The sequence below is a fragment of the Canis lupus genome, chromosome 6 (genome assembly GCF_003254725.2).
Source record: "Canis lupus dingo isolate Sandy chromosome 6, ASM325472v2, whole genome shotgun sequence".
Classification (NCBI taxonomy): domain Eukaryota; kingdom Metazoa; phylum Chordata; class Mammalia; order Carnivora; family Canidae; genus Canis; species Canis lupus.
Genome location: NC_064248.1, coordinates 9,737,626 through 9,753,812, shown reverse-complemented (window position 1 = coordinate 9,753,812; position 16,187 = coordinate 9,737,626). Strand labels below are relative to the sequence as shown.

The 16,187-nt window shown below is 39.2% G+C and overlaps 1 pseudogene; it reads left to right on the top strand.

Annotated features, from left to right (window-relative positions):
• Positions 1-6,046: 6,046 nt before the first annotated feature.
• LOC125755175 (28S ribosomal protein S33, mitochondrial-like) lies at positions 6,047-14,876 on the top strand (annotated as a pseudogene).
• Positions 14,877-16,187: the final 1,311 nt, after the last annotated feature.

Sequence of the window (16,187 nt, the reverse complement as noted above, 5' to 3'; positions counted from 1 at the left end):
TTACCCATCATAAACTCATAGCTAATCTTGTTTTATTTCTACCCTCTCTTCCCTGTCTTCCACCCCTACCGAAGTATTTTGAAGCAATTTCCAAATATAACCTATAAATATTTGTGTGTACCTCTGAAAGGTAAGAACTCTTTGAAAAAGAAAACTCACATTATTATCATACCAATAAAAACGAACAGTTCCTTAATTTGTAATTAATGTTTTCTTAACCATGTGCTTTTTAAAAGCTTTTTTAAAAAAATTTATTTATTTGAGACAGAGAGCATAAGCTGAGGGGAGAAGCACAGGGAGAGGGAAAAGCAGGTGCTCAATCCAAGGATCCCAGGATTATGACCTGAACTGAAGACAGACAACCGACTGAGCCACCCAGGTGCCCCTTTAAAAGCTTATTTGAGTTATGGTCCAAATAAGATCCATAAATTGCAAATTGGTTGCTTTGTTTTCTAAGTCTTATAGTCTATAGTTCCTATTCTTTTTTCTCTTGAAATTCATTGAAACAACTAAATTCTGTAGAATTTCTTATCTTTGAATTTCATATTATTTTCCCCTCCTTTTCCCTTTGATTCCATTTGTTTCCCTTTGATCAGTGAAACCATATGATAATTGTCCTTCTCTGATTGACTTATTTAACTCAGCATAATGCCCTCCAGTTCCATCCACGTTGTTGGTGTAAATGTAAGATTTCATCCGAAGCCCCTTTTTTTTTTTTTAATTTATTTTTTATTGGTGTTCAATTTACTAACATACAGAATAACACCCAGTGCCCGTCACCCATTCACTCCCACCCCCCGCCCTCCTCCCCTTCTACCACCCCTAGTTCGTTTCCCAGAGTTAGCAGTCTTTACGTTCTGTCTCCCTTTCTGATATTTCCCACACATTTCTTCTCCCTTCCCTTATATTCCCTTTCACTATTATTTATATTCCCCAAATGAAGCCCCTTTTTCAGCAGCTAGAAGGCTCATCAGGGAGGCTGAGGAAGAAACAATGACATCGCATTGCCCCTAGTGGCCTTCCTGATAATGGCAGTCATCTCTAGCTATTGTGCCACCCAATTGCATGCAGTCCCATTGAATTCACTTAGAAATTTGACAAGCCAAACAAATTCACTGGGGCTTCATACAGTTTTGCGTTCCTGTCTTACTTTTTTCTACCTTTATTATGTCAGTTTCTGAAGACCAAACTTCTAGAGAGATGTATCGTGTCCAACCTGTCCCCATTATTGACATGTTTCAGTAAAAAAAGCAAAAAGTTTGTTACGATAGGGCAAGCAATGTTCTTCCTTGTGTTTGTCACTGGGAATTTAAGCTGCTAGGAGAGTGAGGCTGGAAAGGATTGGGTAACATAAGAGTTGTGTCTTGACAAACAGAGGGACTTGGGAGAAGCAATTTTAGTTTTCTGAAAGTGCCAATAAGCTCCAGTATAAAGGCTGCCGTCGTTGTCACATGCTCTAGTCATAGCTCCATCATCTGAGTGGCCAGAGAGCAGAGAATGGCAGCAAGCAAGCCTTGGAGCTCACCTCATATGTTTTTCCTTCCTTAGTAAAAACTCCAGTCTCTGGAGAAGGTAGTAGATTAACCTATAGATAGTTTGGGAAAAAGAGGTAATACAAGTCCATTTATGCCTTCTTGACACCCACCTCTGGAGCTATTTGTGCTTACTCGATTTTTTAAAAAGATTTTATTTATTTGAGAGAGGGAGATAGCAAGAGAGAGCATGAGCAGGGGCGGGGGAAAAAGAGAAGCAGACTACTTGCTGTGCAGGGAGCCTGAGATCATGCCCTGAGCTGAAGGCAGATGCTTAACTGACTGAGCCACCAGGTGCCACCTGCGTTTTCTTTCTGTGAAACAGTTGAGAAAAACTAGATCTATATCATCTAGAAATGTCACTGACTCCTGCTCAGCATGTTGTATGAACAGAAGTAGAATGATGTTAAGTAGTTGATCATTTAGAGCCAGTATCCTCATGAGGCCCAGCCTTTATTTTGAAGTGTTCCTGCTGCCTGGACTGAGGCGCTAATGGAAGGACTGGTAAATAAGTGATGGGAAAAACCCCAGCAATTAAAACTGTGGGATTCCCGCATAAATAGACCAGTGAGTTAGCACAGAAGGTTGAGAAATAGCCCTGGCTTTCTATAGTGATCTAGTATGTAGTAAAGATGGAATCTCAAATCACTGGGCAGAGATCAATCTTTTTTTTTAAATTGATTGGGATAGTTGGACAGCTATTTGGAGAAAAATAAAAATAGATCCATTTCTCACATCGTATTTAAGAATAAACTCCAGGGCAGCCCGGGTGGCTTAGTAGTTTAGCGCCGCCTTCAGCCCGGAGCATGATCCTGGAGACCCCGGGATCGAGTCCCACGTCAGGCTCCCTGCATGGATCCTGCTTCTCCCTCTGCCTGTGTCTCTGCCTCTCTCTCTCTCTCTCTCTCTCATGAATAAATAAATAAAATCTTAAAAAAAAAAAAGAACAAACTCCAAATGAATCAATCAGGAATCTGTGAAAAATGAAACTACCCAAGTACTGGAAGACAATGTGGATGTGAATTCCTCTAAAATTCATGTTCAGGGAAAGAACTAGGACTCAAAATCCAGATGCAATAAAAGAAATGATTATTTTTTTTAAAAGATTTTATTTATTTATTCATGAGAGAGAGAGAGGCAGAGACACAGGCAGAGGGAGAGGCAGGCTCCATGCAGGGACCCTGACGTGGGACTTGATTCCGGGACTCCAGGATCACGCCCTGGGCTGAAGGCAGCGCTAAACCACTGAGCCACCTGGGCTGCCCGATTTGATTCATTTCTACATAAAAATTTTAAGAACTTCTGTATGGCAAAAACAATAAGCAAAGATAAATGTCAGTTTGGAAGAAAGTAATTGTAACATAAATAACACAAAATTCTAATATTTCTAATATATGAAGAACTTTAAAAAAAAGAGCAAAAAAAAAAAAAAAAACCCCAAAAAACCAAGCAATCCCATTGAAAAATGGACAAACTGGAATTCACACACACACACACACACACACAACAAAAGTGGCTATTAACCATATTTGAAGATGTTGACCTTCACTCAAAATATTCCAATTAAAACTACATGAGAGATTTCCATTCGATTGGCCAAAATTCCAAAACTTGACAGTACATGCTGTTGATGAGTTTGTGAGGAAACAGAATTTTTATGTGTTGTTAATGGCATGCAAAATAGTACAACGTCATATGGAGAATTTAGCAATATCTAACAAAATTATGGGTGAATTTAAAGAGACCTCTAACAATATGAAAATACATATGTACAACATTCATTATTCATTACAGCATTCTTTTATTTTTATTTTTTAAAGGTTTTATTTATTCATGAGAGACATAGGGGCAGAGACAGAGGGAGAAGCAGGCACCATTTAGGGAGCCTGACATGGGATTCAATCCTGGGACTCCAGGATCACGTCCTGGAGCGAAGGCAGATGCTAAACCGCTGAGCCACTCAGGGATCCCTCGTTACAGCATTCTTACCACAAAAATATTGGAAGCTGCATAAATATCCAGGATAGGTGATTGAAAAACTATGGCACATCCATGCGATGTAGTGTGCAGCTTCAAACCATTATTGGGTCAGTTTTCACAATTGGAATATGGATCTAGATGAGATAAAATTATCGTATTGATGTTAAATATACTAGTGTTGATAAATGTTGTTACGTAAGAGAATATCTCTGTTCTTAGGAAATAGAAGTATTTAAGGATAAAGGACCATTGTGTGTGTGTGTGTGTGTGTGTGTGTGTGTGTACACACATATATACACAAATACACAGAGGTGAAATGGAGGCAGGTCAGAGGAGGAGGGAAGAGAAGAAACAAGGTAAAAATGTTAATGATAAGTGAATCTGGGCAAAGGATATATGGGTAATTTGCACTATTGTTTTTGCAACTTTTCTGTAAGCTTGAAGTTATTTCATTATAAAAATTTAAAATAAAAACAACAACAGCAGGATTTACTAGTTATGAATGTGGAAGGAAAAGGGTAGCAAGTCTTTGTCCAATGATAATGGCCCTGAGGTGGGGGCAGGAGGGTGATGCAGCATTTAGCTAATGAGATGCACTGAATTAGTCATACCTCATTTTGCACAATAGCTGCAGATTCATTCCCATGCTCTTTTTCACTGTGCACACTGTTGTCCAAGGCTTCTTCATGCAGTGACTGAAGGAAGATCTTTGGTGTTGCAGTTTCCATAATGGAAATTCAAATTTTCAGTGATTTCATCCCTGGGCTTGGTTTTGTATAGGTGTACTAACAGGATACTTTCCACTCAGCCTTTACACTGGTCATTTGCTTAAGGTTTTGTGGCCTCTACGAATGGTTTCAGCTACATTTTACCTCTGCCTCAAATTGAACCATTTCTCCCAAACCTGGTTTTAGCCCATTGCTATTTCACGATTTGTAATTCATTTGTGCTCTACAACAGGGCAAAACTGATGGTCAAATAAATGAAATCTGGTTTGAGCAGCAATGAGTTAAAAGGGAAAAGTGAGTCTAATTTTAGAATTGTGGAAGATGAGGGGCACCTGAGTGGCTTCCTTGTTTGAGTGTCTGCCTTCAGCGTGGGTCATGATCCCAGGACTCTAGGATCAAGACCTCCCTCTGCCTCTCCCTGCCTATTGTGCACTCTCTCTCTCACTCTCACTCTCTCTCAAGTAAATAAATAATTAGAATGGATAAAGAAGATGTGGTTTATGTATACGATGGAATATTACTCAGCCATTAGAAATGACAAGTACCCACCATTTGCTTCAACGTGGATGGAACTGGAGGGTGTTATGCTGAGTGAAGTAAGTCAATAGGAGAAGGACAAACAGTGTATGTTCTCATTCATTTGGGGAATATAAATAATAGTGAAAGGGAATATAAGGGAAGGGAGAAGAAATGTGTGGGAAATATCAGAAAGGGAGACAGAACATAAAGACTCCTAACTCTGGGAAACGAACTAGGGGTGGTGGAAGGGGAGCAGGCGGGGGGTGGGGGTGAATGAGTGATGGGCACTGAGGGGGGCACTTGACGGGATGAGCTCTGAGTGTTATTCTGTATGTTGGTAAATTGAACACCAATAAAAAATAAATTTATTAAAAAAAATAAATAATTAGAATCTTAAAAAAAAAACCTGACTCATTAGAATTGTTGAATATGAAATGACAGAAGGGTTGTTAGATGTTGGGGACCGGTCTTAAGAAAGTCTATTTCTTGGTGTATTTTGTTTTGTTTTTTTAGATTTAGCTGATAGGTGGGACTTAGGCACCCAGAAGGCATGTGGTTGACACTCCTAGTGTGTGCTAGAGTTTATGTACCACTCAGTGACCATGAATGTGCATTGGGAAGCTCTCCTAACATGAGGCCCTAACAAACCTCAAAGAACCTCACTCCAGCCCACAGCCAGTGATATTAGAACATCAGGAGCTGTTAAACCTAAGACCCATAATATTCCAGTGTCCTCACTGTTCGCTAACTTCCCTGCCCTCCCCCACTCTAATTTTAGTATATGTGCTGCCAAGGGAGTACCCCTCCCCCACTCCAAATGTGACCCAAATATCTCTCTAGTAAATCCCACCTGGGCTCTGATCATACCTCTACGTTGAAGTACTTTCTACTTTAGCAAGCTCAGGGAACAGTAGGATTGATAACTAGATTGTGTAGGATTGGACTGTAGAAGATCATTTGCTAATAGAATCATGACATCTGGCTCAAAAGATTCAATGTAGCAGATCAAAAAGCAAGTGATCCAGCTCCATTGTCTTAAGACCTTTCCCCTGCTTTCCATGATCCTGCAGAGGAAATTGCTGCCTCTGGGTGGTAGTCAACACTCAGTAAAGTCAGCTTTATCAGGTTGCTGAGCTGTATTCATACCTTTGCTGGTGGTGGAGTTGGCAAGTCCTTGTCATACTAATGCTCAAGGTGAAAACTATCCTTAGGAAATTTCAGATTGAGGTTTTGTCCTTCATGCTGTTAAATTAATTAAATTAATTAAATTAAATTAATTAAATTAATTAAAAGGCCATTAGGCATTTTTTAAAAATTGGAATTCAATTTGCTAACACATAGCATAACACCCAGGGCTCTTCCCATCAAGTGCCCCCCTCAGTGCCCGTCACCTAGTCACCCCAACCCCTTCCCCCGCCCCCTTTCCACTACCTCTTGTTCGTTTCCCAGAGTTAGGTGTCTCTCATGTTCTGTTACCCTCACTGATATTTTCACTCATTTTCTCTCCTTCCCCTTTATTCCCTTTCACTATTTTTTATATTCCCCAAATGAATAAGACCATATAATGTTTGTCTTTCTCCGATTGACTTACTTTACTCAGCATAATACCCTCCAGTTCCATCCATGTCGAAGCAAATGGTGGATATTTGTTGTTTCTAATGGCTGAGTAATATTCCATTGTATACATAGACCACATATTCTTTTTTTCTTACAAGTTTATTTTTTATTGGTGTTCAATTTGCCAACATATAGAATAACACCCAGTGCTCATCCCGTCAAGTGCCCACCTCAGTGCCCGTCACCCAGTCACCCCCACCCCCCGCCCACCTCCCCTTCCATCACCCCTAGTTCATTTCCCAGAGTTAGGAGTTTTTCATGTTCTGTCTCCCTCTCTGATATTTCCCACTCATTTTTTTCTCCTTTCTCCTTTATTCCCTTTCACTATTTTTTATATTCCCCAAATGAATGAGACCATATAATGTTTGTCCTTCTCTGATTGACTTATTTCACTCAGCATAACACCCTCCAGTTCCATCCACGTCAAAGCAAATGGTGGGTATTTGTCGTTTCTAATGGCTGAGTAATATTCTATTGTATACATAAACCACATCTTCTTTATCCATTCATCTTTCGATGGACACCGAGGCTCCTTCCACAGTTTGGCTATTGTGGACATTGCTGCTAGAAACATCGGGGTGCAGGTGTCCTGCCGTTTCACTGCATCTGTATCTTTGGGGTAAATCCCCAGCAGGGCAATTGCTGGGTCATAGGGCAGGTCTATTTTTAACTCTTTGAGGAACCTCCACACAGTTTTCCAGAGTGGCTGCACCAGCTTACATTCCCACCAACAGTACAGAGGGTTCCCCTTTCTCCACATCCTCTCCAACATTTGTGGTTTCCTGCCTTGTTAATTTTCCCCATTCTCACTGGTGTGAGGTGGTATCTCAATGTGGTTTTGATTTATATTTCCCTGATGGCCAGGGATGCAGAGCATTTTCTCATATGCTTGTTGGCCATGTCTATGTTTTCCTCTGTGAAATTTCTGTTCATGTCTTTTGCCCATTTCATGATTGGATTGTTTGTTTCTTTGCTGTTGAGTTTAATAAGTTCTTTTTTTTTAAAGATTTTATTTATTTTTTAACGAGAGACAGAGAGACAGACAGAGATAGAGAGAAGCAGAGACACAGGCACAGGGAGAAGCAGGCTCCATGCAGGGAGCCCGATGTGGGACTTGATCCTGGGACTCTAGGATCATGCCCTGGCTGAAGGCAGCGCTAAACTGCTGAGCTACCTGGGCTGCACTAATAAGTTCTTTATAGATCTTGGATACTAGCCCTTTATCTGATAGGTCATTTGCAAATATCTTCTCCCATTCTGTAGGTTGTCTTTTAGTTTTGTTGACTGTTTCTTTTGCTGTGCAGCAGCTTTTTATTTTTTTTTAATTAATTAATTAATTAATTTATTTATTTTGCAGCAGCTTTTTATCTTGATTAAGTCCCAGTAGTTCATTTTTGCTTTTGCTTTTGTTTTCCTTGCCTTTATGGATGTATCTTGCAAGAAGTTGCTGTGGCCAAGTTCAAAAAGGGTGATGCCTGTGTTCTCCTCTAGGATTCTGATGGATTCTTGTCTCACATGTAGATCTTTCATCCATTTTGAGTTTATCTTTGTGTATGGTGTAAGAGAATGGTCTAGTTTCATTCTTCTGCATGTGGATGTCCAATTTTCCCAACACCATTTATTAAAGAGACTTTTTTCCAGTGGATAGTTTTTCCTGCTTTGTCGATTATTAGTTGACCATAGAGTTGAGGGTCCACTTCTGGATTCTCTATTCTGTTCCATTGATCTATGTGTCTGTTTTTGTGCCCGTACCACACCGTCTTGATGACCACATCTTTGTAGTACAACCTGAAATCTGGCATTGTGATGCCCCCAGCTATGGTTTTCTTTTTTAATATTTCCCTGGCTATTCGGGGTCTTTTCTGATTCCACACAAATCTTAAGATAATTTGTTCCAACTCTCTGAAGAAAGTCCATGGTATTTTGATAAGGATTGCATTAAATGTGTAAATTTCCCTGGGTAACATTGACATTTTCACAATATTAATTCTTCCAATCCATGAGCATGGAATATTTTTCCATCTCTTTGTGTCTCCCTCAATTTCTTTCAGAAGTGTTCTGTAGTTTTTAGGGTATAGATTCTTTGCCATTAGGGATTTTTAATGCCTTGACAGCCCATATAAGCAATACAAAACCTAAACCTGTCAATGCCTCAAGGTAAGAAATTGAAACATAAGGATGAACAATCACAGATAGCCAACTAGGCTTTCCCCTATAAAGCAACCTTAAGTTATAGCTAAATAGTGTCTTTGCTTTGCTTCTTATCTTTCTAAATGTTTTGCTATTACCTCCTGTGCTCCTAGCCACTTCTGGTTTGGTACTGTCTAATAGGAATAGATTTTTGCTCAAACTCATAACATTTTTAAAATTTTTATTTAATTTCAATAATTAACATATGATATATATTTATATATATTTTTAATTGAAGTTCAATTTGCCAACATACAGTATAACACCCAGTGCTCATCCCTTCAAGTGCCCTCCTCAGTGCTCATCACCCAGTCACCCCATCCCCCCACCTGCCTCCCCTTCCACTACCCCTTGTTCATTTCCAGGAGTCTGTCATGTTTTTTAACCCGCTCTAATTTATTCCACTCATTTTCCTTCCTTTCCCCTATAGTTCCTTTCACTATTTCTTATATTACATATGATGTGTTTTGGTTTCAAAAGTAGAAGTCAGTGAGTCATCAGTCTTACATAATAGCCGGTGCTCATTACATAGCATGTCCTCCTTAAGGTCTTTCACTCAGTTACCCCAATTCCCTACCATCCTCCCCTCCAGCAACCTTCAGTCTCCCTTTCTGATTTTATCTTTTTTTTCTCTCTTCTCCTATGATCCTCTGTTTTGTTTCTTAAATTCCACATAAGAGTGAGATCATATGATAATTGTCCCTCTCTGATTGATTTATTTTGCTTAATGTAATATCCTTTAGTTCCATCAACATTGTTACAAACAGCAAGATTTTATTCTTTTTGATGGTTGAGTAGTATTCCATTGTATATACATAGCACATCTTCTTTATGCATTCATCTGTCGGTGGACATCTGGGCTCTTTCTGTAGTATGGCTATTTTGGACATTGCTGCTATAAACATTGGGGTGCAGGTGCCCCTTCAGATTGCTACATTTGTGTCTTTGGGGTAAATACCCAGTAGTGCAATTGCTGGGTCATAGAGTAGCTCTCTTTTCAACTTTTTGAAGAACCTCCATACTGTTTTCCAGAGTGGCTGTACCAGCTTGCATTCCCACCAACAGTGCAAGAGGATTCCCCTTTCTCTACATCTTCGCCAACATTTGTTGTTTCCTGTCTTGTTATTTTAGCCATTCTGACTAGTGTGAAGTAGTATTTCATTGTAGTTTTGATTTGTGTTTCCCTGATGCCAGGTGATATAGAGCATTTTTTCATGTGTTGGTTGGCCATTTATATGTCTACTTTGGAGGAATGTCTGTTCATATCTTCTCATTTCTTGACTGGATTATTTGTTTTTGGGTGTTGAGTTTGCTAAGTTCTTTATAGGTCTAGGATACTAGGCCTTTATCTGATATATCATTTGCAAATATCTTCTCCCATTCCGTAGGTTGCTTTTTAGTTTTGTTGACTGTTTCCTTTGCTGTGCACAAGCTTGATCTTGATGAAGTCTCAGTAGTTAATTTTTTGCCTTTGTTTCCCTTGTCTTTGGAGATGTGTCTAGCAAGAAGTTGTGCAGCTGAGGTCACAGGGGTTGCTGCCTATGTTCTCCTCTAGGATTTTGATGAATTCCTGGCTCACATGTAGGTCTTTCATCCATTTTGAGTTGACCTTTGTGTATGGTGTGAGGAAATGGTCCAGTTTCATTCTTCTACATATTCAATTTTCCCAACATCATTTATTGAAGAGATTGTCTTTTTTCCATTGGATATTCTTTCCTGCTTTGTCAAAAATTAATTGACCATAGAGTCATGGCTCCTGTTCTCTATTCTATTCCATTGATCTATGTGTCTTTTTTTGTGCAGTACCATACTGTCTTGATGATTACCACTTTGTAATAGAACTCGAAGTCTGGAATTGTGATGCCATCAGTTTTGGTTTTCTTTTTCAACATTCCTTTGGCCATTCGGGCTCTTTTCTAGTTCCATACAAATTTTAGGATTATTTGTTCCAGCTCTGTGAAAAATGTCGATGGTATTTTGATAGGGATTGCACTGAATGTATAGATTGCTCTAGGTAGCACAGACATTTTAACAATATTTATTCTTCCAATCCAGTCCATGGAAGATTTATCCATTTCTTTGTGTCTTCCCCAGTTTCTTTCATGAATGTTCTGTAGTTGTTAGAGTACAGATCCTTTGCCTCTTTGGTTAGATTTATTCCTAGTTATCGTATGATTTTGGGTGCAGTTGTCAATGGGACCAATTCCTTAATTTCTCTTTCTTCAGTGTCATTGTTAGTGTATAGAAATGCAACTGATTTCTGACATTGATTTTATATCCTGCCACTTTGCTGAATTCCTGTATGAATTTTAGCAATTTTGGAGTGGAGTCTTTTGGGTTTTCCATATAGAGTATCCTGTCATCTGCAAAGAGGGAGAGTTTAACTTCTTCTTTGCCAATTTGAATGCTTTTATTTCTTTTTGTTGTCTGATTACTGAGGCTAGGACTTCTAGTCCTATGTTGAACAGCAGTGGTGATAGTGGACATCCCTGCTATGTTCATGATCTTAGGGGAAAAGTTCTCAGCTTTTCTCTATTAAGAATGATACTCACTGTGGGCTCTTTGTAGATGGCTTTTGTGATACTGAGGTGTGTTTCCTCTATCCCTACACTATGAAGACTTTTTTTTCACTATGAAGACTTTTAATAAAAAATGGATGCTGTACTTTGTCAAATGCTTTCTCTGCATCTATTGAGAGGATCATATGGTTCTTGTATTTTCTTTTATTAATGTAACATATCACATTGATTTGTGAGTGTTAAACCACTCTTGCAGTCTAGGAATAAATTCCACTTGGTCGTAGTGAATAATCCTTTTATTGTACTGTTGGATCCTATTGGCTAGTATCTTGGTGAGTATTTTGGCATCCATGTTCATCAGGGATGTTTTCCTTCCATTTCTATTTTTTGAGACAGCTTCAGTAGAATAGATATTATTCCTTCTTTAAATATTTAGTAGAATTCCCCTGGACTCTTGGGCCTGGACTCTTGTTTGTTGGGAGGTTTTTTTTTTTTACTGCTTCAATTTCCTTGCTGGTTACGGTCTGTTCAGGTTTTCTGTTTCTTCCTGTTTCAGTTTTGGTAGTTTATGCATCTCTATGAATACATCCATTTCTTCCAGATTGCCTAATTTGTTGGCATATAGTTGCTCATAATATCTCTTATTATTGTTTCTCTTATTGTTGTATTTCTTCGCTGTTGGTTGTGATTTCTCCTCTTTCATTCATGATTTTATTTGTTTGGGTCCTTTCTCTTTTCTTTTTGATAAGTCTGGCTGGAGGTTTATCAATCTTATTAATTCTTTCAAAGAACCAGCTCTTAGTTTCATTCATCTGTTCTACTGTTCTTTTGGTTTCTATTTTATTGATTTCTGCTCTAATCTTTATTAATTGTCTTCTCCTGTTGGGTTTAGGCTTTATTTGCTGTTTTTCTCCAGCTCCTTTAAGTGTAAGGTTAGCTTGTGTATTTGAAACTTTTCTTATTTCTTGAGAAAAGCTTGTATTGCCGTACACTTCCCTCTTAGGACTTCCTTTGCTGCATCCTAAAGTTTTTTTTTTAAAGATTTTATTTATTTTTTCATGACAGAGAGAGAGAGAGAGAGAGAGAGAGGCAGAAGCAGGCTCCATGCGGGGAGCCTGACGCAGGACTCGATCCCGGGACTCCAGGATCATGCTCTGGGCCAAAGGCAGGTGCTAAACCACTGAGCCACCCAGGGATCCCCCTAGAGGTTTTGAACAGTGTATTTTCATTTTCATTTGCTTCTATGAATTTTTAAATTCTTTAATTTCCTGGTTGACCCATTCATTCTTTAGTAGGATGCTCTTTAGTCTCCATGTATTTGAATTCTTTCAAATTTCCTCTTGTTTTAATTAATTAACTAATTAATTAATTTTGTATATTTTTTATTGGAGTTCAATTTACCAAAATATAGGAAACACCCAGTGCTCATCCTGTCAAGTGCCCCTCTCAGTGCCTGTCACCCAGTCACCCCATCCCCCTGCCCACCTCCCCTTCCACTACCCCTTGTTCATTTCCCAGAGTTAGGAGTCTCTCATGTTCTGTCACCCTCTCTGATTTTTCACATTCATTTTCTCTCCTTTCCTCTATAATCCCTTTCACTATTTTTATATTCCCCCTGTGATTAAGTTCCAGTTTCAAAGCATTGTGGTCTGAAAATACGCAGGAATGATCCCAATCTTTTGGCACCGGTTGAAACCCGATTTGTGACCCTGTATGTGAACTCTTCTGGAGACTGTTCCACGTGCACTTGAGAAGAATGAGTATTCTGTTGCTTTAGGGTGAAATGTTCTGAATATATCTGTGAAATACATCTGGTCCAGTGTGTCATTCAAAGCCCTTGTTTCTTTGTTGATCCTCAGCTTAGATAATCTGTCCGTTGCAGAGTGGGGAGGAAACAAATGCCACATAGAGCAATCTGGTGCAGATAGATTATTTAGCCTGGCCCCCTGGAAAGGGTGGTGCAATTTTGCCTTGGGCAAAGACATTTGAGAACCAACACAACAAGCTCTTCTGCCAGAAGATCAGCAGGAACATCCAGCCAAGACCAAGTTTACCAATCACTGAAAACTGCAGAAATCCAGCACTAGGGAATGAAACATATAGAATTCATGGGTCTTTTTCCCCCCATGATTCTTTAGTCTTTCAATTTTAATTTTTTTCTCTTTCCCTTTTCAACCAATTTCTTATTTCATCAACTCTTTCTAAAAAATCTTTTTAAATTTTCATTTCATTTTGCAGTTATATTCTATCCTTTCATTGTATTTAATTTTTTTTACATATATAAATTTTTCTTTTATTAAAATTTTGGGATCTAGTTTTCTAACAAATGGACCAAAATACACACAGGATCCAGTGTATTGCGCTATTCTGTTCAACTGTCTGATATATATATATGTAAAAATTATATGTATGTATATGTACATATATATACACACACACATTATATATATAATTTTTTAAAAACTTTTATTTTTCAGTTTTGAGTCCATTCTGATTTGTTTAGTGTATATTTCTCTGGGGTTGTTGTTGCCATTTTAGTATTTTGTTCTCCTGTTCTTCTCTGGACTGAGTGACAAGATGGAAAAACTCACCTTAAAAAAGAACAAGAGGGCTTCCGGGAGAGGGGTGCGTGGGAGAGGAAGGTCGCGAGTAGGGCCTCTTGCTGCTCAGGAAATGTCTTCCCTTTCAGAATATGCCTTGCGCATGACTTGTCTGAGCCCCCGCCTGTTGGGTGAAATTGCCAGGCCTACTGACTCCAAATCAATGAAAGTGGTGAAACTGTTTAGCAAGCAGCCTTTGGCCAAGAGGAAGGAGACTTATGACTGGTATCCAAATCACAACAATTATTTTGCACTCATTGGGGATACTACGTTTCCTTGGCCTCTATAGAGATGAGTATCAGGACTTCAAGGATGAGCAGCTGCGTCTCAAGAAGCTTTGTGGCAAAGGAACACCTAGGAAAGGAGAAGGGAAAAGAGCCACAAAAAAGAAATAGTGCTGGTCCATCAGAAGAGAAAAGTTCTTCCTTAGCAGCTGACCACAGAAGAAGGTGTATTTATCTTTCTACTTGCTGGAGGAGTGTGAGCTTCTGAGACTGAAGAGTATTTGGAGGAACACGATCATTTCTGTGTTGAAGTCCAATTCAGTTGAGTTGTAACTGGTTCCTTGGACACTTTCTAATTCTGCAAAGTTATTCTGGCTTTGGTTTTATACTGTGAGGTTTACCTCTTTCTCTGGAGAAATGAATGCATAGGTGGTTGAAGACAGACTCATTTGGGGTGGGAATGGAAGGTTGGGATCATGGGAGGAGACTCATTAAATGAGCATCGTTTCATCTCCCCAGGATCCCATTACACCAGCCCTTACCTCTGCCATCCCTCTGGCCCTTCAACCACTGTCTCCACCACCAAGCTCACAAAGTTTCTGAACCGTCCACTCTCCTTGGAGAGTAGTATCTACTGAGCTAGATTTGGGGGAAAGGCTGTACCTGCTAAGAGAGTACTGAGTGTACATGACCTGCTGTACATAAGGTACTGGGGCCCTAGTAATACCATGGTTAGCAAGAGAAAACAGTCCCTACCTCATGGAACTTTGAGGCTTGTGTGAAAGAGTAATATCATTACATAAATAAAATTGTTTAAATGCTACAGAGGATCCCTAGATGGCTCAGCAGTTTAGCACCTGCCTTCGGCCCAGGGTGTCATCCTGGAGTCCGAGGATCAAGTCCCACATCAGGCTCCCTGCATGGAGCCTCTTCTCTCTCTGCCTGTGTCTCTGCCTCTCTCTCTCTCTCTCTGTCTGTCTCTCATGAATAAATACATAAAATCTTAAAAAAAAAAGAACAAGAGGCAGTACTGACTGCCAGGAACCTAATCATTATGGATATAAGAAGATATTGGAACTAGATTTCAGAATAATGATTATAAAGATAGTAGCTGGGCTTGAAAAAAGCATAGAAGGCACTTTCTAGAGAATCCCTTTCTGGAGAAATAAAAGAATTAAAATCTAATCAAGTCAAAATAAAAAAGGCTATTAATGAGATGCAATAAAAAATGGAGACTCTTAACTACTAGGATAAATGAGGCACAAGAGAGAATTAGTGATATAGAAGACAAAACGATGGAGAATAAAGAAGCAGAGGAAAAGAGAGATGAACAACTACTGGATCATGAGGGGAGAATCTGAGAGATAAGTGATGCCATAAGGCATAACAATATTATAATAATTGAGTTCCCAAAAGAAGAGGAAAGAGGGGAGCAGAAGGTATACTGGAGCAAATTATAGTGGAGAACTTCCCTAATCTGGGGAAGGAAACAGTCATACAAACCCCGGAGGCACAGAGAACTGCCTCAAAATCAATAAAAATAGATCAACACCCTGACATATAATATATAATAGTGAAACTTGCAAATCTCAGAAACAAAGAAAATCCTGAAAGCAGCTCGGGGGAAAAGAGATCTGTAACCTACGAGGATAGAAACATTAGACTGGCAGCAGATCTATCCATAGAGACCTGGCAGGCCAGAAAGGACTGGCATGATATATTCAGTGTGCTAAATGAGAGGAATATGCATCCAAGAATATTTTATCCAGCTAGCATGTCATTCAAAATAGGAGAGATAAAGATCTTCCAGGACAAACAGAAACTAAAAGAATTTGTGATCACCAAACCAGCCCTACAAGAAATATTAAATGGGATCCTTTAATTGAAGAGACAGCCCAAAAGTAACATAGATCAGAAAGGAACAGAGAGACAATATACAGAAACAATGACTTTACAGGTAATAAAATTGCACTAAATATCTTTCAATAGTTACTCTGCATGTAAATGTGCTAAATGACCCAATCAAAAGACACAGGATATCAGATTGGATAAAAAAGCAACACTCATTGATATGCTGTTGCAAGAGACTCATTTTATTTTATTTTATTTTTTAAAGATTATTCATGAGAGACACAGAGAGGCAGGGACATAGGCAGAGGGAGAAGGATAGGCAAGGATCGCAATGTGGGACTCCATCCCAGGGCCTCAGGATCATGCCCCGAGCCAAGCCGAAGGCAGATGCTCAACCACTGGGGCACCCAGGTGCCCCATAAGAGAA